Below are 23,917 nucleotides of genomic sequence, written 5' to 3'. Positions count from 1 at the left end.
CAATTGAAATATTTTTCTTGGAAACATTTGCCAAACAAGAGACAAAGCAAAGGTCTGGTCCAAGTAGGCAAGTAAGATAATGGAACAAGATCATTTCCCAGTGAATATTTGACAATTTCTACTCAAACTGTAATTGTGGGATATTTAGACTACAATGCTCCCTTTATTGTCAGCAAAACTAGCTGGAGCCAAACCATTGAGTCCTACGCCTTATGGGTTAACATACATGAAGCTACATCAAAGTGGTTTTTAAGTTTACAGCCCAATTTAAGGGTTTTCCCAGAGCTGGCAACCCCACTGTGCTTTCATTTACTACCTTTCCTGAAGGCACTGCTCTTCCACACCCTTTAAGTCAACTGTATTTGAGACAGTTCAAAATCTCTGCTTACATTGGGGGACTGGAAAAGGGGTGTGACAAAGGAAGGCAGAAGAATGGGGGGGGAGAGACTGGTCTACACTAAAAAGTTAGGTCGATTCAGCTATGCTGCTCAGAGACGTGAAAAATCCACGCCCTTGAGTGATGAACCTGGGTTGACCTAACCCCCCTCAATGCAGGCAGCATTATGTTGCCAGAATAATATTTCTGTTGACCTAGCTACCGTCTCTTGGGAAGGTGGATTGCTTACATGATGAAGAAGCTCTCCCGTTGGTGTAGGCCAGTGATTCTCAAACTTTTTTACTGGTGACCCCTTTCACATAGCAAGCCTCTGAGTGTGCCCCCCCCCCACCTTATAAATTAAAAACACTTGTTTATTATATTATAAATGCTGGAGGCAAAGCGGAGTCGGGGTGGAGGTTGACAGTTCACGACTCCCAACGTAATAACCTCGTGACCCCCTGAGGGGTCCCAACCCTCAGTTTGAGAAACCCCTGGTGTAGGCAGTGTCTCAGCTGCTGCAGTACAGCTGTGCTGCTGTTGCATTTCAAGTGTGAACAAGCCCTAAGTGATTGTTAAAGATCTAACCCAAACCTCACTGAAGACAATGGAAAGACTCACCCACCAACTTCAATGGGCTTTGGATCAGGCCCTAAAGCTCTATAACGGCCCAACCCTACGGGCATCTCCTACACAGAATTAAGTGCTCGAGTATGTTTAGCCATGGCAGGATCAGACCCTAAGATGATGACTTGGGAGCACATTGTATTTTGCCTTTTCAGGGGAGGATGGTAGGTTTATTTTCCTCTTTGAGAACAGCCATGTTTCTGGACACTTGAAAGTCATGTGGTTTGCATAACATTTAGATCTATCCAACTTTAGTACTGCAGCATAATAGTCATTTATCGTAGGATTTTCTCCCACTGTTAACTTTTCTGTAAGAGCCAACAACAAGGTAAGTAAAAAAGTATCTGTTTGTACAAAGTATTCCTATGAAAATTATTTTTCTCTTATAGATCAGTGTAATGCTCATTCTGATTCAAGAGTGACACAACTTAGAAGAAAACAGGCTTGTCATCAAGCAATATTTCTCATCATTACTACAAATGGGAGCACTCCAAATGCAAAGGACAAAGGCCTTTTTGTGTTAACTATTGCTATAAATACATTTGTCACCATCAGTAAGAACAGGTTCTGCCAACACGACTACCCCACAAAGCCAGCCCCTGCCTGTTCATATACATGCTTATTGTTTTCATACAGACCCATATCCTTTGGATGGAAACAGTCTTGACTGTTGACAGTGTGATATGAAGACAGCAGTAGCTCAAAAGATAAAATTGACACCTGCAGCTGCTTGTCAGCTCAGTCAATTCAGTTATTAGCAGACAGCTGCTGCCTAGGAAGTATGGCTGTTTTCTCTAATTCACTAAGTGGCATTTTAACATTCACGCTTTTGTTTGCTTTAAACTGCACATACACAGAGCCAGGGTAGACATACGCACACACCTGGATTATGCTGGCCCCTGTGCAAGGACACTGGAAAAAGAAGAGCACTAAGTGTCTTTCCCACTATAGGGTCATTCATAATTGCAGTCTCTTTACCCACTCAAATAAAGGGTCTTTTCTCTCTCTGTCACCAGAGGTCCAAACTACAACAAGGGGAGCAAGAAAACCTTCTCCCAAGACCAATGCTGGGCCTGCAAACTGGCCATCACAAAGAAAGGAGCATATTCCCTGAAAGACGGTGCAGTAAACATAGTTCCCCTGCACCAGCTAAAACTCTGGGAGGGATTATGCCTCCCAACACAAACAGACTCCTGAAGTTTCCCCTGTGGTAATGTGTGATTTAGCAGTACCCCAGTGAATGAATTACACAATCTGGCCGTATCGATACTTAACTAAGACATAACATATATACAGAGAGCGACAGTAAAGCGGTTAGAATTGACAGCATGGACTCATCTGCAACTGACTGCGTGCCTGCTCTTGGGCATGTCATTATCCTTTCCACTTTAGCTTCATCCCTCTGTATAGCGAGAATAATACCTAGGTTACAGGAGTGTTGTGAGGCATAATGTCAGGAAAGTGATTTGAGAACACTGCTGTGAAAGAAGCTGTTTGAGTACAAATTCTGTTACATAAATACAACTGTGCAGCCTGATTCACCGCTACATTACTCTAGTTTTATGTTAGCGTGATTCTGCTGAAATCAGCCAGAGTCACATCCATGTACAGTTGGCGTAATACACCGTGGTGAATCAGGGCCATGCACTTTTGTAGGATTTGTCATTTCCTCTGAAAGGATACTGCCTGGCTTACAAACACAAACCTGCAACATTTGCCAAAACAAATATTTACCCACATGTATACCCTTACACTTCTGTGTTGAAATTGTTTTCTCATAAGAGGAGGAGGAAAATTTCAGCCTGTCATTTAAATTGCCCATTGCGAATATTTCTGGATTACCAGGCAAAATTTGGCACACACAGCAAGTAATGGCTTGGAATCTGATTTAAAGGTGTGAAAAATAAAGCTCTCTCTTGTAAATTTGTTGTAACCCATTCATATGCATTCAAAATCATTTACTAAGTGCAACTGACTTATATGCTTTAGGATGTAGCACCTCTGTTTTGTTTTTTCATTATAAGTATTTCTCAAAATTTTCCATCCCATGCCCCCATGTTAAAACATAAATTTAAAAAAAAGTTCTGGACAAATGTACACCATTTACATCTAGCCATAAAGAAAAGGCAGATGTACCCAACCTTGTGAAACTAGTTTGTGATCCCAAGGGCATGTGTCTTGATCCGCCCGCCCCCAGGTTGAGTACCCATGGTTTAGACGTAATACAATAGCCCATGACATGTACTGGATAGTGACACAGAAATCTCACTGGACTATATTTGGTTAGAAAACAGACACCTCTTCCTACCTCAGAATCAAGAGTTTTTTAAATAAATCTTACCAAAGGTAAGCTCCATTTAAAATCTTTAGGTACATTTTCACTTGAACTTTTTACTCATAACTGAAATTTTTCCCTTCTTAGGTTTGCATCATTTTTAGATGAGACTGGGGAACAGTGGTTTGGTGTCTGTCAATATCTTTGGCAACTCCATTCACAAGAACAATTTCAAGACCACGGGTGCTTACTTCACTTTGATGAGAGAAAGAAACTGCCAAAGGTTGAAGTGCAGGTTTTTGTGCATGTCCATACAAGCAATATTTTCCCCTGAAATACAAACTGCTTAATTCCAAAAGTATTTGGGACAGTTATGAATCAATGCTGATAACTAGAAACTGCCCGTTTCTGTATCGGTTGGGATATCAGCATCAGATGCTATTGGCCAGCCTCATATTGGTATTCAAACAACTGACTCATATGAGGAAGGGATCTGGTGAATGCACATGCTATCGTTCATTGTTCCAAACTTATTTTTAGATGAAAAACAACCAATAACTTTTGTTACTATAAAGCTCCCTAATATGCAATTTGACATACTGCCAGTCTATTATTCTATGGCAAAATAAACAGGAAAAATAAAGCGATGAAACATACATTTGCGTTACAGATACTACTCACTGGATTAAAGCCTAATGCTTTTTTACTTCAGTTAAATGAGACTATAAAAATGTTTAGAATAGCATTCATAGAAGAGGGCCATCACAATCATTTCTATAACCAGCAAATACATATCCCCAGAGTAGCAAGAAAAAAAAAAAGAGGCCTATTACCAATAAGATTTCGTACTTAGTCACTTAGACCACAGTCATTTCCAAAATAGCTTTTATTATTGGTTTTACCTCTTGGTTTGTAAACTGCACATCTGCAGATCACTTTCTTTAAGAGGTTCAGGATGGGGATTATCTATGGAATATAAATATGGCCCATACTTTCTTATGTGCTGTCAGGATAAAAATTCCAGCTCTTATTTCCTTTGTATGGGAAATATATGTTCTACAAATCACAAAATTAGCCAAACACTGTATTTGAATTCACTAACCACAGATCAACCTTCTGCAAAGCCAGCGAAGTCCAAAGTTAATTGTTCAAAGAATGGACAATTGTGAGCATACAGGCTACCCGTGGAAAACAAGTATGTGACCTATTGAGACACTGTATTAATGACACTGACTGACTATTACAATGTTTTGCTTACACAGTAATTAAAATGTTATACATATAACATACAATATAGTATTGTTTTTGGATCCACGTCAAATGCCATTCATTTACATGTTTACAATGTTAATTCCAGTTGATTTATTGACACTATATTTTCAAGCTGCTTTAAATTTAGGCTAGTGATGAATATACTTTAAGCTATATTCATTAATCAGCCTAAGTGTTTTTGTTTTCATGCTTGGCAAGGGAAATGGAGCATTCATATATGTCAGAGGCATACACAGATTTCTAGTTTGTGCACCACACAATAACTTGGCTATAAATGCTAAGTCTTACAGAGAGAAATGATGCAACTTTAATTGGGTCAAGTTACAAAAAGGTGTTGTTGTTTTAAGAATAAACAAAAAAAATCCTGCCCAAGAAACCATGTTTGCCTTTCATTCTTCCTGACTACATCTCACACTCAGACCAGTGGAGGAGCTACAACTTGAGGAGTTTTCCAGCCAGAAATTACAGACTTTGCAACATAATTTAAACAGGCTTCTGCCCAGCCCCCCAGCCCCCAAAAGGACTAACCTAATAAAGTAAATTGCTCTGGTTAACAAGAAAGGTATACATTTCCAGAAGAGACCTTCAATTCTGGGTGCCTCCATTTTGGATGTCCAACTTAAGACATCTAGGGGGTCCACTATTCAGAGATGCTGGGTGAAACACTGGCTTCGCTGAAAGTCAGTGGCAAAGCTTCCACTGACTTCAACGGGACCACGATTTCAAATGCCAAATATTCTTAGCTCCCACTGACTTCAAATTCAAGTTGTGGGTGCTCAGCTTTTCTAAAAATCAAGCTTCCAAGTGGATGTCAGGCTAGACACTCAAGAACAGAGGTAACCAAATTTAGTGGACATTTTTTACAATTTGTCTACATTGTGCTTTATGTATTTCATGCCACTTTTAGTGTCTCTAGCCATTTTGTCTGCTCCATGTTTCCTTCCTAGTTGTACTGATTTTCCCAGTTTACGTTTCCTGAATCACTTTGCTAATAAAAGCACAGGAAGAATTTGCACTTTTATGCAAGATGCAGTATTAAATCAATGTTATTTATTTAAAATCCTAGCTATTATTTCAGCAGCACTATGCAACCTACACAGGAAAATAAATTTTCAGAATTTCAGTTCTGGAAAAATCCACTGACTCTAGTGCATAATATGCATTACCTTTCCACAAACAATATTTCACTGACATTTTGCAGGTGGCGCAAGGAGAACTCAGTATGAAGTTTGTGAAGACACTTAAAGGAGACAAAATGGCGTGACTGCTTTTCATGGAAAAACCTCACATAGGCCCTGAGTTAGTAAGGTATTTTAAGAACTTCAAGCTCAATGGAACTACTCACACACTTAAAGTTAGGCACATAGTATTACTATTATTGTTTGTATTATTGTAGCACGGAGGAGCAGAACAAAAGAGTCCCTGCCCCAAGGAATTTACAATCTAATGTTTAAGCACTTTGTTGAATGGGGGCCATATGCCTTTCAAAATATTTAAAGGTGTTGAATAAAGCTTCACAGAGGGCATTGCAGTAAGGATCCAATATCTTTCCCTGGATGAAATGACTTTTTGCTCCCTAGATGATTAGGCTTTTTTCTCTTCTTTTCTTTTTTTAATGGATATTGCCATCCTTGGGAATTAACTGTCATTTTTTGTGTTTTCACCCCTCACAAGATCAAAGTACCAGCTCTCCTGCTCATGAGACCCAAGCAACAGCTGTCGATTAACCTTGACTGGAATCCAGCCCCTTCTGTTTCAGTAATTAGAGATAACTGTACAGCACACTGTATAAAATAGAGTTGTTAGGGTGTATTTCAAAATACTACTATCAATATTATTGATTTTAAAAGGCAATGGAATAAATCTTTACTTTCCCTGCTAACCCAGTGAATATAAACATCATTTCATACCTAACACATGCAACATACAAGCAACTGTATTCTTTTTGTAGGTTATTCTCTCTTTCTTTATTGGCAATGAATTCCCTTCATAAACAGAACCTAACTGTTCATGGAAACATTAGATATATAAATTACAGAGGGGGGGGGCATGTGTGAAAGAGTAATTTTCCCTTCCTTGGTATTCACCCCTTCTTGTCAACTGTTCAGAATAGGCCACTTCCACCTTAATTGAATTGGCTCATTAGCACTGACTCTCCCTCCCCCACTTGGTAAGGCAACTCCCATCTTTTCATGTGCTCTATATATACATTCTACTTACTGTATTTTTCACTCCGTGCATCTGATGAAGTGGGTTTTAGCCCATGAAAACTTATGCCCAAATAAATGTGTTAGTCTCTAGGGTGCCACAAGGACTCCTCATTGTTTTGACTGGAAAAAGAATTCTAAAAATGTGATAATTATCAAGTTTCTCATCTTCTAGTATTCCCACCCTCTCCTTACATTAAGATTTCTGCCCAGACAACTTTGGTGGCCCAGGAACTAGATTAATGCACAAATATCTTCCTCTACACTAGCTGTGTAGTGGTGCTTTGCAGTAACACTCTGCTTAAAAAAAATTTTTTTTACTCAGAAATCTCTCTCTTAAAACATTCTAGGTTTCTTAACTTTTAACAACCTGGCAATTTAGAGAAGAGTATTTCAACCCTTTTCACAACAGACCTGGAGCATGTCCTTGCATCCAAGTTGTTTTTTTCTTCTGCTTGCCACCTGGCTGATTAGAAAAGAATACACAACAAAGAGAATGTGAGCTGACTCATGAGTACTGTGTGGCATGCCTCAAGCAACATGTAAAAGGAAGAACTCACTAGCAAAGTCAATGGTTCAGTTCAAGACCAACCGTGATAAATATGTTTCTTGCTAACTGATTCACTTCCTATTCCCAACATTGCCAGTTTTCATGATTTTATGGCAAGGTTCACAATATTTGGTGTTTTCCTTAAAGTTGCAGTTCCTGGAAACATCTGATTACATGAGAATCTCAGCGTTAATTAAAAAAAAAAAAATCTAGCCATCATGGCTGCAGAGCATAAACTTGGAAGTGTGAACCCTAAAGGCAAATAAAAAGAACTCAAATTTTAAAAAGTCTCCTGATTTTTAAAATCGCTCAATCTCAGGATTGTTTGGCTCCTGACTCATGATTTCTGAGCACTTTGGATTAGAAATACTGTATTCCCCGATCTAATAAAAATAAGGGAATACTGTTAAACATGGTCAGCAAACATTTGTTTTACTTATATTAGTAATAACACCATAGAGTATTGAAAAAGTGGAAGAATTTTAAAATTCCAATGTACTTGTCACAATGCAAGTCATATTTATATTTATTTTGTTTATTGCCTCTTTCACCTTGAACAAAGACAGGTTTCAGAGTAGCAGCTGTGTTAGTCTGTATCCACAAAAAGAAAAGGAGTACTTGTGGCGCCTTAGAGACTAACAAATTTATTTGAGCATAAGCTTCCATGAACTAAGGTGCCACAAGTACTCCGTTTCTTTTTTCTTGAACAAAGAATAATCATTAAGCCAGTTTCACTTCTGTTTATAGTTTCACTTTCAGAGTCTGGGCATTGCAATGTTTGGATTTCAAACACTGCAAGGAATGATTTTTTTTATAAAAGTTTTCACTGGAATTTAAAGAAAAAACAATCTAAAAATATTTCTATCATCCTAGCTTTTATAAAATTTAAATTCTGGACCAGATTCAGCTAATAGCTTATGACCCTGATTCTGCTAACACTGGAAGGACCAGAAGCAGCCAAAGCTGTGACCTTTGGACATTCCTGTCAAAGCTAGAGAGACTGTTCTCTGTCTCTGCTCTGCGCTGACTGGCTGCCTGCTCCAACCCTACTCCTCCCTTCTCACAGTCTCTTTGTGTCAGCTTCACTCCACACCTGCCCCTTCCATTGTCTTTTCCCCTGCCCTGTGCCCCTGTCCTTCTCTTTTTTTCAACCCACCCCCAAAAAAACCCCAAAAAACAATTTGTAGTACTACTGCTCCGCCATCACATTGTTCACTCTACTTGTGTGTACTACCCCTTCCCCTACCTGTGTCTATTTAGACAACATTTTCTTGTTGATTTGTACGACCTTGTCTCTCTGTCCATATCCGTCTCTTGTCTTGGGCCCTATCATTTTGTTCTGTGTTTGTACAATACCTAACACACGAGACTCCTGGTTCACGACTGCGGCTCCGAAGTGCCACAAATAAATAAATAAATAAATAAATAAATAAATAAATAATCCACTTGCACTTAACTTCACTCAACTACAGTTTCATCAAAATCAGTGGGATTAGCCATGTGAGTAAAATTATGTGAGCATGTGTTTGCAGGATCAGGACTTATTGTACAAAGGTATGATTAAAATATTGTCATTAAAAGGAAAGAACTCAATTGTTTGAAAGTCAGGAAGTCAGAATGTTCCACTGGAATTATTCAGCTGAAATTCCCCCAGCAGCTTTAGCTCTGCCTTTTAACTAATGATTACGATTCCCATGCAGCTTTGAACAAAGGAACACAAATTGCAATTATCCTCAAGATAATGGACTCTACACTGCAAACCCACCTGCTAACTTGTGGGTGAGGTCCACTCACTCCTTTCCCACAGACTAAGATCATGTGATCTACACCCTAGGGCCTATACAATAACCTTCCCCTTTCCACCAGCACACTCCTTATTCCACTCCAGTCACAGTCCCAATGTCATCCAGAGACGACACACTCCAGACACAGGATGAAGATATACTTTTTCCAGGTCTTCCTGGAGCATATGGAACAGACCATCCATTCTTAAAACTGGCCTAGGAGAACCCATACAGGCAAGAAAAGTAGGTGCAGGTAATATCATGCAACAAAAGGTCATGTGATTGTCACAGACAACACAACTGGGAAGACTAAAATTTCTTTCCTGTGGCAACTAAATTCCCCTCCTTGCCAGGGGCAGAGTTAAGGACAGTGTTGGAACCTCAACGAAGTACTTCTACTAGACTTGCAATATTATACCAACGGTACCAAAAGGGATTATGAAGCAAGCGGGGACAGCAGGGAGGGTGTGTTATGTATACAGGATGCAAGTAACTTAAACCAAGTTGAAATAACAAACAAGAGCAAGGAAATTCAAGAGTTGGGGACATCACTCCATTCTGAACACATCTGTTGTGCTTTGGTATTGCAGGGGAGATGGGGAGAAGTGTCTCAAAACAGTGGGTGGTCTTCAAATACCAGGCACTGATGTGATATATAAACACATCACGATGAGTGGAGGACAGAATGTAAGATTTCCTGAAACTCTTCTTTCCTTGCCTTTTTGTTTTAAGTCAGCATAGAAAGTGGTTTCTAATATTGAACCCTCAGTTATACCAGCCAGTGCGAGCAGCTTCACATTCAAGTTTGTATGGGGACTGCTGATTTACAGCAAACTTCATTGATTCATGTATGACTTCTCAAAAAAGAGTTGTGAAATGACACCACCAGCAGGACACCCACAGCAACTGTGAACCCCTACTCTAAACCAACGAACAGCTCCAAAATGTATGAGGTCACATGGTAAAAGCACTCCCAATTGCGTGGGCAAGAGACAGCAATGGCGCACAGCGCTTATATTGTTAAAATACAGAGCAGGGCCTATTTACAAGTAACTGAGGTACTCGTACTGGTATGCATACCAGGGTGGATAAAAATCAATGGTTTAAAAAAAAAATGGATTTTTTTTTATTTAAATCAGATTTTTTTGATAAAATGCTTTTCAAGGAAAAAACCTATCTAAAGATGGTTTTAATTAAGATACATTATAGCTCAAAGATATCTCATCATGGAATAGGGATTATAAATTCTAATTCTATAGTATGAGACAATATATTCATGTAATGTTTAAGAAAAGTTTTGTAAATGAGTTCCAATAGTTCATGGATTAGGGACTCAATCTTATGACGTTCCAGGGGCTTCTGTATAGATTATTTAGGTTAATCTTTTTATCTGCCCAATGGGACTCAGTGCTCAGGAAGAAATCTGTAGATAAATGTGAGAAGGGAGGGACAGGCACTACAAACAAAAGTGAAACTGTTTGATCAGCATATTCCAGAAGTCTTGAGGTCTTTCTGGGTGTAGCCTTCATTGATTTGAGATCTACCATACTATTCTTTCACTAGAAGGGAAAACCTATAATGGCAGCAGGCTGTAAGAGAGACCCAGTTTGGGAATAAGAACCAATCAAGAAATAGATGTTTGCTGATGATGTTTTAACTAGTGAACTGGTGGAAGTCACTTAAGCACTTGGATTCAGATAAAAGTGATAATCTCACTTTTAACAGCAGTAGCTTCTTCTGCCGGTGTAGAAAGAATATTTTCTTCCTTTGGACTAATTCATTCCAAACTGAGAAATCGTCTGGGACCTGAAAAAGCAGGAAAGCTTGTTTTTCTTTTCCAGATTATGAACAAACAGGAAAATGAAGGTGAAGACGACTCAGTTAGCCGCAGAAGCCAATATTTTAAGTTTCTCATGTTGACCTGGCTGACATAGTCGCTTTAATTTTTGTTGTTGTTTTTTAAAATATTTTAAACTATTTTAGTTAAAAACAATTTTAACAAAAACAAACCAGATTTTAAAAAACTTGAATGTTTAACTAAATTCAAAATTTCATATGCTTGTTTTGTTAAAATATTATATGTTTGCTGTTGAAGAAAAAAATCCAGAATACATAACGTTGTTGTTTTAGTTAAATAAAACAATTTAAATGTCTGTCTAGTGATGTTCTCCTCCTAATACAGTATGGCAAAAAATCTCCAAATAGTAATGATTAACCTATTGAATTGGAGATAGTTCACCTCCCAATGACTTCATAAGTATCTGCTTCAATTACCTTTGGTAAATGAAATAACCAAACAATCATTCATTTTCTAATAAATCACTTTCAAAATGTATAGTGTGTACCTTCTAAAAATGAAACCTATATCTATCTCTCAGTTGTGAAGAATATGTATTAAGTTTATAGCAACCAACAAGAATGCACTTTTATGTAGAAATCCATGATTAAATGGAGTCTTCCTGACCAGTGATTTAAATCAATTTGATTTAAATCAAATCCACCCTGATGCATACCGATAATTGGCAAACACCAGTCAGTTCAGAAGAGATAGTAGCTCCTGGTTTGGGCACAGCAAGGCCCTGTCTTGTACTTTTCAACGCTCAGGCAAACTATTGTGTCTGTACAGAGTCCGTTGAAGCCAATGGGCTTCCACCCAGAATAGGCTTATGAATATAAAATTTTTGTTGCAATCTTTAAGCTAACTTTTAGAATGTGAAGAAAGTCAGTTAGCTGTGGGCCTAAGGGAACAAGAATATTAATAAACGCAACCAAGAACACACAAAGAACAACATTTTTCTCTGCCTTTTTGGGAGACAACTCACAAGGATGTTTGCTCTCTTTACAGAATGTAATACCGGACATCCTTTTCCTCTGATTTCCTAGGGTATATTGCCATATTTACAACAAGAAAAAACATGATTTAAACAAACATGGGCAAACAACATTATCTTAATGAAAACCTGGGATTCTTTTAGCCAACTTCTCTTTTTTACAGAAATGTGCAGTGTAGTCCAACAAGAGTTTTACATGATATAAAAGGACAGATAAACACTGAACCTAGTAGCAAATAAATAGAAAAATTCAACAGGCATTTCTTTCTTCTCTCTTCTACAGCAATTATTGCATTTGTCAGTTAAATTAAGTTGTCCTCGGTTTTCTGAAATGGCAAGTTTTCTGCCCAGAATCATTTCTCAGTTTCATCCCCCTAGGCAGGCCCCATGTGGGGTGGGGGGGGGAATACATAAGTGTAGCAAAGGGCAGAATTTTGCCCCGATGTTCATTTATTTTAGAATCTAAACTGCAAAGCAGCCAACCCAGAGGCAGAACTCCCTGCAGCTGAAAGAGGATGCTAGCCTGACCACCTCTCTAGCAAGTTGGCATTTGTGCCTCTGCTGCTCTACAAGGAGAAGCAGCAGCACCCTCTCCTTCCCCCTGCTTCACTATATGCAGTTTTCCCATACCAAGATACTAGGACTCTTGGGGAAGAACTCCCTTGCTAGGGTCTGGTAAGTATTTATCTTGGCTTTTCAGTAGGCAGAGAAATTGGCTGTCAGCAACAGTTGTTGCCATTTCTTCCTATGCCACGTGTTATTACTAAATATTTCCCTTGTTCTCAATCAGGCACTGAGAGCAGGGTCTAAATGAAATCCACCCCAAGCTAAAGCACAAATACCAGCATTCACTTGATTATTTTAAAAGGCATCAGTAAGGGGAAAAAACCCCCACAGATTTGTGTTGAATATGCAAAGTTGTGGAAGGAGAAAGGGTGGCTCCCTAAATGTTTGATGTTACTTCACTTTAAAAATGGTCTGATTTTTCAATTGTTCCTAAATGGGACTTGAACCTTCTCAGTCCTAATCTGCCTAGCCATAAGGCTCAACCTCCTGCTGGAAAATACAATGATGCATCACTTAGGCCTCGTCTACACTACACTACTCTGTAAGTGTCTACATTACAATGTTGTTCCCGCTGACGTAAGTCACCCATTGCACCGACTTAATAACTCCTCCTCTTCCAGAGGCGTAGCACTCTGGTCGGCGTAGTTAGGTTGACGCAGCCTCAGTGTAGACACTGCGATGACTGTTCTGGTTGTCGGCCCCTGGTGGCAGAAAGCAGGAACCCTGCCATCAGCCCAGTGGGGCTCTGGCTGTCAGTGCTCCACAGTTCCCCACACTAGCAGCCAGTAAAAGTGCTCCTGGTAATGGTGCGCACCACCAACAGAAGGAGCTAGCGTGAACATACAAAACCAATTTAAGTACTGCGGTGGCTGTGGATCAACGTAACTTAAGTCAACTTAATTTTGTAATACAGACATGCCCTTAGTTATCCTTCCCACAAGAGACAACAGTTCCATTCATGTCAATGCAGGTACTGAACCAGTCACTGATTGAAAATTAGCTACAATATTAAAAAAATATTAACTGCACCAGAATTTTTACAAATATTCAACTCACATCCACATGTTATCAGAGAGAATGGGGCCTTCATGAAAAAAATGAGATGAGGAATCTCAAGATATGGTCACATTTTTAATTTAAAACAGTCATATAGAGGGAGTTTGGTTTAGGGGAGAGAACAGGGGACTGGGAATCAGGGCTAGTGCCAAACCTACCAATGATTTGTTGCGTGACTTTAGGGTATTCAGATTTGACAGCATTTTACATAGGTGTAAATGACAGCACAATGTGCAAGGAAAAGAGTCACCTTTCATAGCTATTGTTCTTTGAGATTTCTTGCTCATGTCCATTCCATTGTAGGTGTGTGTGCTCACCACATGCATTGGTGCCGGAAGTTTTTCCCTCAGAGGTATCCATAAGGCGCCCACTGGAGTGGCATATATGCCAGTATAAGGGGTGCCGCGAGTTCCCCCCTCCCTCAATTCCTTCTTGTCGCCAGTGACTGTGCAGGAACATCTCCTTGCTTCGGCAAGGTTTCCTATCTCTACTGTGTCTAGTAGTGAATTTGTTGTATATAGTTGTTTAAAGTAGTATAGTTAATAGTTCCCTTTGTGTTAAGTTAGAAATAGTTAGTTAGTCCCATACGGGACACAGCCTAGGGACAGGGCATACCCCGGTCCCCGGGCTTCAAACCTTGTGACTGTTGAAAAAAAAAAAAAAACAACTTATGCTTCATAAGTTTCCCCATAGAAGCTGCTTGAAGTTTTTAAGGGAAACCCAAGTGAGCAACAAGTGTCACATTTGCGAGAGCTTCAGGCCATGGACCAAGAAGGAGCAGGACATTCGTTTCCAAGCACTCCTTATGGAGTCGGCCCTCGCACCAGCCTCGAAGCCGACAAGATCAGACTCTGCTCCAAGCACTGCAACCTCAGAGCGAGCCGCTGGCACCGACCCCCATCTTCGGTACCAGGTAAAAAGCAAAGAAAGGCCAAGAGGGGGTGTTCTCCTACGTCCCATAAAAGGAAGAGAGCCAGAGGAGAGAAAAGACCTGCGTGAGGCAGCTCTTCCCCTCCAGACAGTGAGCTGTCGAGTCCGTTGAGCTGTCGAGTCCACTTCAAGACCCACCTACCACCCCAGCGCATATATGCGTGGCACTCCAGAGGGCGCCAGAACCGGTCCACTGAGGGAAAAACTTACAGCACTGGTGCATGTGGCAAACACACACACCTACAATGGAATGGACATGAGCAAGCACTCGAAGAAGAAGTGGCGATTCAGGCTCGGGATCTCTAATGAAGACAAATAAACTATGCAACATGGTCTCCTGTATATCAAACTTTTTTAAAGTTATATTTTAAGTGAAGTCCATGAATGATTTAATTAACTTTGGCAAAATTTGAATATTGGTTTGTGTAAAATATATTTCCCTGTTCACATTCTGAAAGCTTTCAACCACTGATGAGGTGATGTTACTGTATGATTTTCTACAGCAGAGCCACATCACTGTCAGTGAACTTTCCAACAGTATGCATGAATTCCAAGGTAGAAAGAGGGTTTGAAACACTGCATTCATTATAATCAATCCCTCAAGGTCACAACCCTCTGAAAAGCAATCTCCTGTTTTTGCTTAGTCTCCCTCTTTTCCCACCAACCAGATGCATTTCCTTTTAGTAATTCTACACTCGATTAGCACATGGCATTTTTATTTTTCTGTAACTATGCCACCATAAGATGAAGTGTCCAACAAGAAAGCCATCTGACCCACTTTCATGAGTATAATTTTTTTTATTCGTAGTCTATCACAAAGTTTACAGATAATGGATACTAACTCTTCTTTAAACTTGCTCACTGTTAAGCAGCAATGCATTCAAGCCTTGCACTACTAGAGAACCTACATAATGACAAGTTATTTATTTCAAAGCACTCCTGATATTACTTCAGACAAACAGTCCAGCTAACTACACAGGGTTGACTGAAATTTGTAATTCCATGTTGCTTTCAGTCTAGTTCTGTCTATCCCTGTACAAATTAATCTAGGGCTTCTCTACATGAAGATGTAGTTTGCAGAAAGCTGGAGTGTAACTATCCCATCTTAGCGTGCTGTGCACAAACGGTAACGAACAGACCCATTTCAAAGCAGGGGTACATCAAAGCACACTAAAATGACTGATTCTGCACTAGGAAATTAGTCAGTATAACTGTGTCACTCAGGGGGTGTGCAAAATCCACAGCCGTGAGCGACAAAGTTAAATTGACCTAACTGCCAGCATAGACAGTGCTAGGTCAACGGGAGAAATCTCCCATCCACCTAGCTGCCTCCTCTCGAGCAGGTGGCTTACCTACGCTGATGGGACAGTCCCTCCCATTGTAGTGTCTTCACTGTAGCACTACAGCAGTGTAGCTGTACCGCTGTAGTGTTTTAAGTGTAAACAAGCCCTAACAAACGGTTTAGTATGCGTCAGGAGGGTCCTCATGGACAGTTAGTGCATGGCAAGCTAGAGCCTGATAATACTGTATATCAAGACAACAGATATAAAGCAACTCACAACATCATAGGATATGTAACAGACCCTCCCCTTTGGCATAAGGCTTTTTTTTTAAATAAAGAGACATTTGCACTCCACCTTCCAGTACAAAAAGGCATGTGAATTTCCTCACTTGCAGGCACGCCTTGAGATCTGACTCATTCTCATACTTCCTTCTTTTTCCACTATAGTGGAGCTATAAACATTTCCCAGTGCCATGGCACTGATACAGGTAGGCTTGCAGCAGCTGGCACAGGACATCTGCCTGAGCACAGTATTTGTGGTGTGAGAAGGAGAACAAAAAGCAGTTGCTCATTTTATTTCTATTTAAGTGTGTGCGCTTGTCATTCCAAACTGCAACATATAATCAGGTACTAAACCACAAAGCAGTTCTTACGCTTAACTAAACAGAGGTGATTTAAAGCATTAATACCTGGCAAAATGGGCATTTATCCCAGAGATAACTGATAGAAAACACAGAGCAAGGACTTGGAGTAATTCAGTACGAAGATACCTCACAGATGAGCTGACATTTTATTTTATTGAGATTGCCCCCTCAGTGTACAGGGATGTAGGCACAATGAAGGTGAACTTACATAAGTGTAAGGTTAAACTATTTGGAATGCCTCAAATAGCAAAAGGCAGAAAAGCACATAACTGATTTTAAACATACTTTCATTTCTGTTTCAGGTCTCACAGTGTTGTGTCAACCAGAGAGCTTTGATGAAGTTGCATGCACATGCAATCAATTCTCACCTCTAATCAATGGGGATTAGCATGAGTTAGGGCCAAACACTATCCTGAACTGAACTCTGCTGCCTGGAGTACAATGCTACAGAATCAGGCTGAAACTGAGGGCTTGTCTACACTGGCAATTTACAGCGCTGCAACTTTCTCTCTCAGGGGTGTGAAAAAACACCCACCCACCCCCTACGAGCCCAGCATGTTTCAGTGCTATAAAGCGCCAGTGTAAACAGTGCATCAGCACTGGTAGCTACACCCCTTGTGAAGGTGGTTTTTTTAGAGCACTGGGAGAGCTCTCTCCCAGAGCTCTGCCATGACTACACAAGCCACGTTAAAGCGCTTTAGCGTGGCAGTGTAGACTAGCCCTAAGTGATGACTCTTAATCCCAATATACTTTTCTGAGGGCTGGATTCTGATCTCAGTTTCTTGGGTCTAAATCCAGAGCATCTCCACTAAAGTCAAAAGGGTAGGATAATAAGATCACTGCACACATACCTGCTAAATATACCCATAAGCAGAAAAGATAATACGAAAACTAGACAATCAAACACACTCCTCCCCTAAGACCCTGGAAACATCAGTGAGTATAGTTTGGATGGTGGAGCTCGTGGATTGGAGGTGGGAAACTGTGCGGTAAACCAGAAAGGGATATAGCAGGGAAACAGCTGTTTTACACAGCAATATTACATCCCCAACAAGAGCATGGAATTACCACAAGGAATTCCAGTAGACTTTGAAGTTGACAATTTCAGCATTATCTCTAAGTCTGCAAACCACGGGTGTTGGGGGAGGGAGGGAGAGTGTGTGCATGTGTACGTGCACACACTGCACAAGTATATAAACAGAGAGTCAACAAAACAGCAGATTCTCAGTAAGTCGTTCTGCCAGTTGGGAGACATGACCTGGGCATGTGGCTGGAGGGACACGCCTCTTCCCTCTATGGCCTTACCTTCACTAGGAACAAGGTGTGTTTTTAACACTTGTTAGTTAACACATTAACTCACTAAGGACCTTAAGCTTTACCTCAACCAGCTCACACACATTAAACTACAACTTTTGTGGTCAATGCTAGGATTTTAAACATGTTAAAAAACCCATACCTTCTTCCTAATTGAAGGCAAAGCCTGTTGTAGTAATGAGCCTACAATTGTACCCTAATTGTGAACTAAACTGCAAAAAGTGAGTGTAAGTTTATAAGATGTTAAAATAAACTGTCATAGCAAAATGTTAATGGGAAAAGGTATGAAAGTGAGATAAAAAGAAGACTGAATTAGTCCAAATAAAAAGGCTCATTGATGTAACTCAAGGACTGTGTTAAGATCATGCCTGGTAAACAAGAACAGCATGGAACCAAAATCAATTAATCAAAATTGGTGCATCAGCAATTAGGCCTATTGGCAGACAAAATAATGAGGGGATGGGCCATTCTACCCATCACTCCCTTTTGGGTTCCTTACAGAAAGGGACTTAGGGAGAATAACTAGTTACTGGAGCAAACTTCACCATCATGGCTGCCACCACGACCATCTCCTGGCACCTGGGCCTTCATTCTAATGCTGAAAGATGTCGTGGCTCCAAACTGAGCCAGAGAAAGGGAGCCGGTGACACTGCCACCTCTATCAGGTTTGGTTAAATCCCAATCACCAGCTGGGATGTGAGACTTTGTCTTATTCCCTCCCCCTTCCCTACCTTGTTTCTTCTCTTTCCTATGCCTCTCCTTTTTCCTTCTGTCTAATAAGAATTTGTCTTAGTCAGCCAAGACTGTATATTTTACAACCTAGCTATGAGCCTGTAATCAGGAGGCAGCAGGTAAAAGCAATGCACTGGTATAAGCAATGCTCCATGCTGGTACAAGACGATCAGGTCTCAGAGTGGTTGATAAGACTGTGCACAGGCGTGCATACTGGGTGTGCCCAGGCATTCCCTAATGCAGGGTTTGGCAACCTATGGCATGTGTGCCGATTTTTAATGGGGACCCCGGCAGGCAGCAGCGTGCCATTAAAAATCCTGCCCACCACAGCCCACTCTTCTCCGCCCCCCCTGCAGGGGCAGGGTGAAGAAACTTGGTCCTGCTGGCGGCGGCTGCTGCTGCAGGGCATGCAAGCTCCCTCCTCTCCCGCCTCTTCCCACAGCGTGCCCTTCCTCCTCTCCCTCCCTGCGGCCGATCAGCTAATGGCCCTTGCCAGGGCGGGGGAGAAGCAGAGCCGCAGTGTGCTCCCTGCTCCGGGGAGGAGGCAAGAAGAGGTGGGGACGGGGATGGGGACTGGGGCCATGGGGATGGGGGGAGGAATAAGGGCATATCCCCTCCAGCCCCCTGCCATGAGCCGCTCTGGGGGCTGGGAACACCCCCCAGGACCTTAGCCCACACCCCCAGCCCTCTGCCCTGACCCCTACACCACCTCACACACACACCCAGCCCTCTGCCCTGACCCCTGAACCCCCGCACAGCCCAGCCTCCTGCCCTGACCCTTGCACCCACTCACAACCCCAGCCCTGACTCCAGCACCCCCCCCACACCCAGTCCCCCCATGCCCTGATTCCTGCACCCCCCTACATGCCCCCAGTTCTCTGCCCTGACTCCTGCACCCTCCCCACATACCCAGCCCCCCCACCCCATGCCATGACTCTTGCACCCCCACATTCCCAACCCTTACCCTGAGCACTAAATGAGAGCTCCTGCACCCCCCCCCCACATTCCCACCTGCACCCCTTGCACCAAATGGGAGCTGCCCAGGTAAGCGCTCCACACCCCAACATCCTGCCCCAACCCTGAGCCCCCTCCCTCATTCTAGCTCCTGGCCAGACCATACACTCCAACCCCCAGCCTGCTCCTTCACCCCCCAGCCCTGTGCTCAGTGCACTCTCACCCTCAGCTCAGTGCAGAGAGAGAGGAAGAGAATAGGCTAGAGCCAGGGAGAAGGTAGGTACCCATTCTGTGGGCAGGGCCGGGATCCGAGACTGGTAGCAGGCTGAGCAGGGCCGGCAGCCAGGACCCTGGCTGGCAGGAGCCAGTGGACGGAACCCCAGACCAGCAGCGGGCTGAGCCGCTCAACCCACTGCTGGTCTGGGGTCCCAGCTTCCGGCCCCACTCAGCCCACTGCCGGTCTGGGGTTCTGGCTGCCGGCCCCTTGCCAGCCGGGGTCCTGGCTGCAGGCCCTGCTCAGCCTGCTGCCGGCCTAGGTGAATGGAACCCCAGGCTGGCAGCGGGCTGGCGGCATAAGATCAGCATTTTAATTTAATTTTAAATGAAGCTTCTTAAACATTTTGAAAACCTTGTTTACTTTACATACAACAATAGTTTAGTTATATAATATATAGATTTATAGAGAGAGACCTTCTAAAAATCGTTAAAATGTATTACTGACACATGAAACCTTAAATTAGAGTGAATAAATGAAGATTCAGCACACCACTTCTGAAAGGTTGCTGACCCCTGCCCAATGTCTGAAAAAAAAAAAAAAAAAAAGTGGCTTTGCGTTTTGATTTAATCACGATACACTTTTAGTTTTAAAGTATGGATTGTTGTATTATGCAATAAGCGCCAAATTGCATAATACAGATGTTGTACAAATATATATAGAAAGCCCAAATTCGCTCGCAGCATGCATCCCCACTACTGCGGCGCCGCATTACCACTGGTCCACCCCTCCCACTCCGACTACTATTCTAGAAAATTCTTTGACCTATATAATTGGCCGCGTCCAGCTGTGCCCAGCACAGTGTCTATAGTGTTTGTAATCTTTGTCACGTGTACTCTGCTGAAATAGCCTGTGGCTTTACGTTTTAATTCAATCGTATGATACTCCCTTTTAATTTTAAAATATGGATCAGTTCGTTGTTAAAATAAGAAAAGGAGCAGACAAATTGAATTATAATGAATGTGCTGATAGTAGTGCAAATACCTTGGACTCCTCGGTTAAGAACTTACATGAAGAAAATGCCACCACCAGTTCCAGTGAGTGCAATAAACTGACTAATGACCAGCAGAAACAGACTGTCTCTTAGTTCAGGTCAATGTAGTTCCAATGTAGTTCAAAGCCATCAAACATTTCATCTGATGACTCCAGTCTGTGATATTCCAAAAAATAGATTAGAATGCCAGTCTCGATGATCTAGAAGTCCTTATTAGCCTAGACTAAGCATGTTTCCTAGAAGTAAAATAGGGAATAAACAAAGAAGTTTTCAGTCTGATTGGTATGAAAAGTATAGGTGGTTAGAATATAGCCCATCAAAGGACACAGCATTTTGCTTTTACTGCTGTTTCTTCTCCTCTAATGGTACAGCAAACAAAAGTCACGCTGATCCAGCATTTATTGATAAGGGATTCAGAAACTGGCATAAGGCTAACGAATGTTTTAAAAACCACCAGCTGTCAAAATCTCATGTGTTGAGCTGTTCTTCATAGTCAAGTTTTAATGAAGGGAAACCTATTGATGTATTGTTGGATGAGGGCAAGCAGGCTTATCTGTCTAAACTAGAAGAACAACGATGCCATAACCGAAGTGTAATGGAGCGACTGATTGACATTGTTCTGTGTTTGGTGAAAGGTAGGAGACCATTCAGGGGTCACAATGAAAAAGCTGACAGTTTTGAGAAAAGTTTATTTCTAAATCTTGCCAATATGCTCCAAAAATATGATCCCGTAACAGCAAAGCATGTGCAACAATCTCCTCAAAACACTACCTATCTGAGTAATCTCATCCAAAATGATTTAATTGTAGCCTTGCACAACTTTGTGCAACAAAAGGTTGTGTCTTCACTAAATGGAAAAATGGTCTCAATAGTTGCCAACAACACTACTGACTGTGGACACCATGAACAGATGTCCATTGTGGTGTGGTATTTTTACATTGAAAAACATAGTCCAGTTGAACATTTTGTGTCTGTTCAGAGACTATTAACAGTTGATGCTCAGTTTATTTTTGATGAGTTAAATGACGTCCGTGACATTCTTAAAATTGACTGGTCATCAGTGATGTCTGTCTGTCTGTCTGTTTTGATAGCACATCTACTATGTCTGGATGTACTGCGGGAGTTCAAATGAAATGTAAAAGAAACAGTGAAATACTCTATGGACACTGCTATGAGCATTGCTTGAACTTTGTCCTAGTATTTGCATGCACTTCAAGTAAACAAAACAGAACTGTCTGATTTTTTTGGTGTTATTCAGACTCTTTATGCCTTCATGGAGGGGAGTCCTGTGCGACATGCAGTAATGGAGAAAATTTCACAAGAAGTAGGATCCCAGTTGAAAACTTTGAAGTCCCTGTCAAACACATGATGAGCATGCAGAGCAGCAGCAGTGGCTGCTGTAAAACAAAACTACTCCATCACTTTACAAGCATTACAAGAGATTATCGAAACAACTCACCTTGCTGACGCTAAAATAAAAGCCAGGGGCCTTATCCATGAACTCATGAACCCATGAATAGATTCATTCAAGTTCATCTTTGCCCTTCACATAATGCACCCTATTCTCCAGATGGTGGTAAAAGTGAGTAAGCCTCTTCAAGCTCCAGATCTCAACTTACTTACTGCAATGACAGGGGTGAAAAGCTTGTGTAACTCTTTGGCTGCAATGAGACATGGCCCAGAATATTTTCAATCTATTTTCAATGACAGTGTGAAAATGTGTGTAGAGAATGATATATCTATTACTCCAGTTAAGAAGAGAAAAACGTCCACTCGTATTGATGATGCGTTTGAGTCCCAGCATCACTTTGATACAAAAGAGGAGCAGGAGAGAATAACTTCATTTTACCCACTCCTAGACTCAATGATTATCAGCATTGACCACCAATTTGAACAGGAGACTTGTAAAATTGTGACTGCAGTGGGAAAACTGCTGATCTTAGACATTGGCAGGGACGATATGAGAATCATTGCCAACAAATTTAAAGTGTCCTTGGATGAGTTGGAAGCTGAAGTCGGATTGCTTTGGGGTTATCCTAAAGGTAGCACTACGAACACCACCAGAGAGTGGCTTGATTGGCTAAAGGAATTGGATCGGTCTTCCATGTTCCAGGCCTTTTACAAATCTATTCAATGCTTGCAGTCTTACCTGTTACAAGCTGTTCATGTGAAAGAGCCTTTTCGAAACTAGCACATGTAAAAAACAAACCAAGAAGTACAATGTCCCAACAGTGCCTCGACTCAATCATGATTTTGTACATTGAACAAGAATTGGCTACGTCAATTAATTACAATGATGTGATTGAGGAATTTAAGTCCATAACACCTGGTGAGCGACGTCTCATTCTCTAACACAGGAAGATGAAGAAACCTTAATCTGTTTTGGTCAATTTGGGTTAGCTCATTATCTGGTTAAAGATAAAGATCATGAAAATTGACTGTGTCTTTGTATACGTCTGGTTACAAAAATTTTGTATTTTGTGTGTCATTTTTTAAGGTTGTATTTTTTAAGTAAAGTTTAGTTGTTAATTTAAAAAAAATTAAGTTTAGTTAAGTTTTAGTTTCTTTAGTTTGTTTGAAGAATACAAATAATGTCCTTTATGACTGAGTATTCAATAAATGTTTGCCTTTAAAAAAAATTCCCTGGGTGCACACCCTAATGAAATGTGCTGCGCACGCCTATGAGACTGTGTGAGGCTGCCTGTGTTTTCCCAGCAGTGAGGTTGCAAGTGGCAGTCAACACCAGAGACAAAAGTTGCATTTTTTAAATCTTTGCTATTTTTTTCACAGCCCTTTTGTGTGTGTTTGTCTTGTTTTCGTCTTCTTAGGAAACAGGATCAGACTTTAACAGCAACAACGACAGCACCAGCCTTCTCTTTTACCATCTTAGTTACCATAGTCAAACAAGGGTTTTTTCCCATTCTAAAAACTCTCTAGCTAAAGAGAAAAGGAGCAAGGGATGATGTTAAAATGAAAGCCAATTAATACTTCATATTTCAAATGCTTTAACTGTTTTTCCTTCTTTTCTGTATCTTTAAAAATGCTTTGACTCTTATTAATTATGTGTTTGCCATGGCACTAAGCAAGCTGAGGTCTCTGTATACCAAACCGCAAATCTTGTTTGTGGCACCTTAGAGACTAACAAATTTATTTGAGCATAAGCTTTCGTGAGTTACAGCTCATTTCATCGGATGCATTTGGTGGACATCCGATGAAGTGAGCTGTAGCTCACGAAAGCTTATGCTCAA

The 23,917-nt window shown here is 41.2% G+C and overlaps 1 protein-coding gene across 2 annotated transcripts in view; it reads right to left on the bottom strand.

The window, feature by feature from the left end:
* MYO10 (myosin X) overlaps positions 1-23,917 on the bottom strand; it is a 280,919-nt gene that overhangs the window by 225,997 nt on the left and 31,005 nt on the right. The window contains exon 1 of one of the 2 annotated variants that reach the window (XM_043508449.1): positions 971-975. The exons of the other annotated variant lie outside the window; for it this stretch is intronic. The gene's annotated coding sequence lies outside the window, so the exon portion shown is untranslated. Of the gene's footprint in view, positions 1-970; positions 976-23,917 lie in introns of those variants that run through there. 2 annotated transcript variants of the gene reach the window in all.

Source organism: Dermochelys coriacea, chromosome 2, assembly GCF_009764565.3.
Source record: "Dermochelys coriacea isolate rDerCor1 chromosome 2, rDerCor1.pri.v4, whole genome shotgun sequence".
NCBI classification, from domain to species: Eukaryota; Metazoa; Chordata; order Testudines; family Dermochelyidae; genus Dermochelys; species Dermochelys coriacea.
The sequence above is the reverse complement of the archived record's forward strand: the minus strand, read 5'-3'. Positions and strand labels throughout refer to the sequence as shown.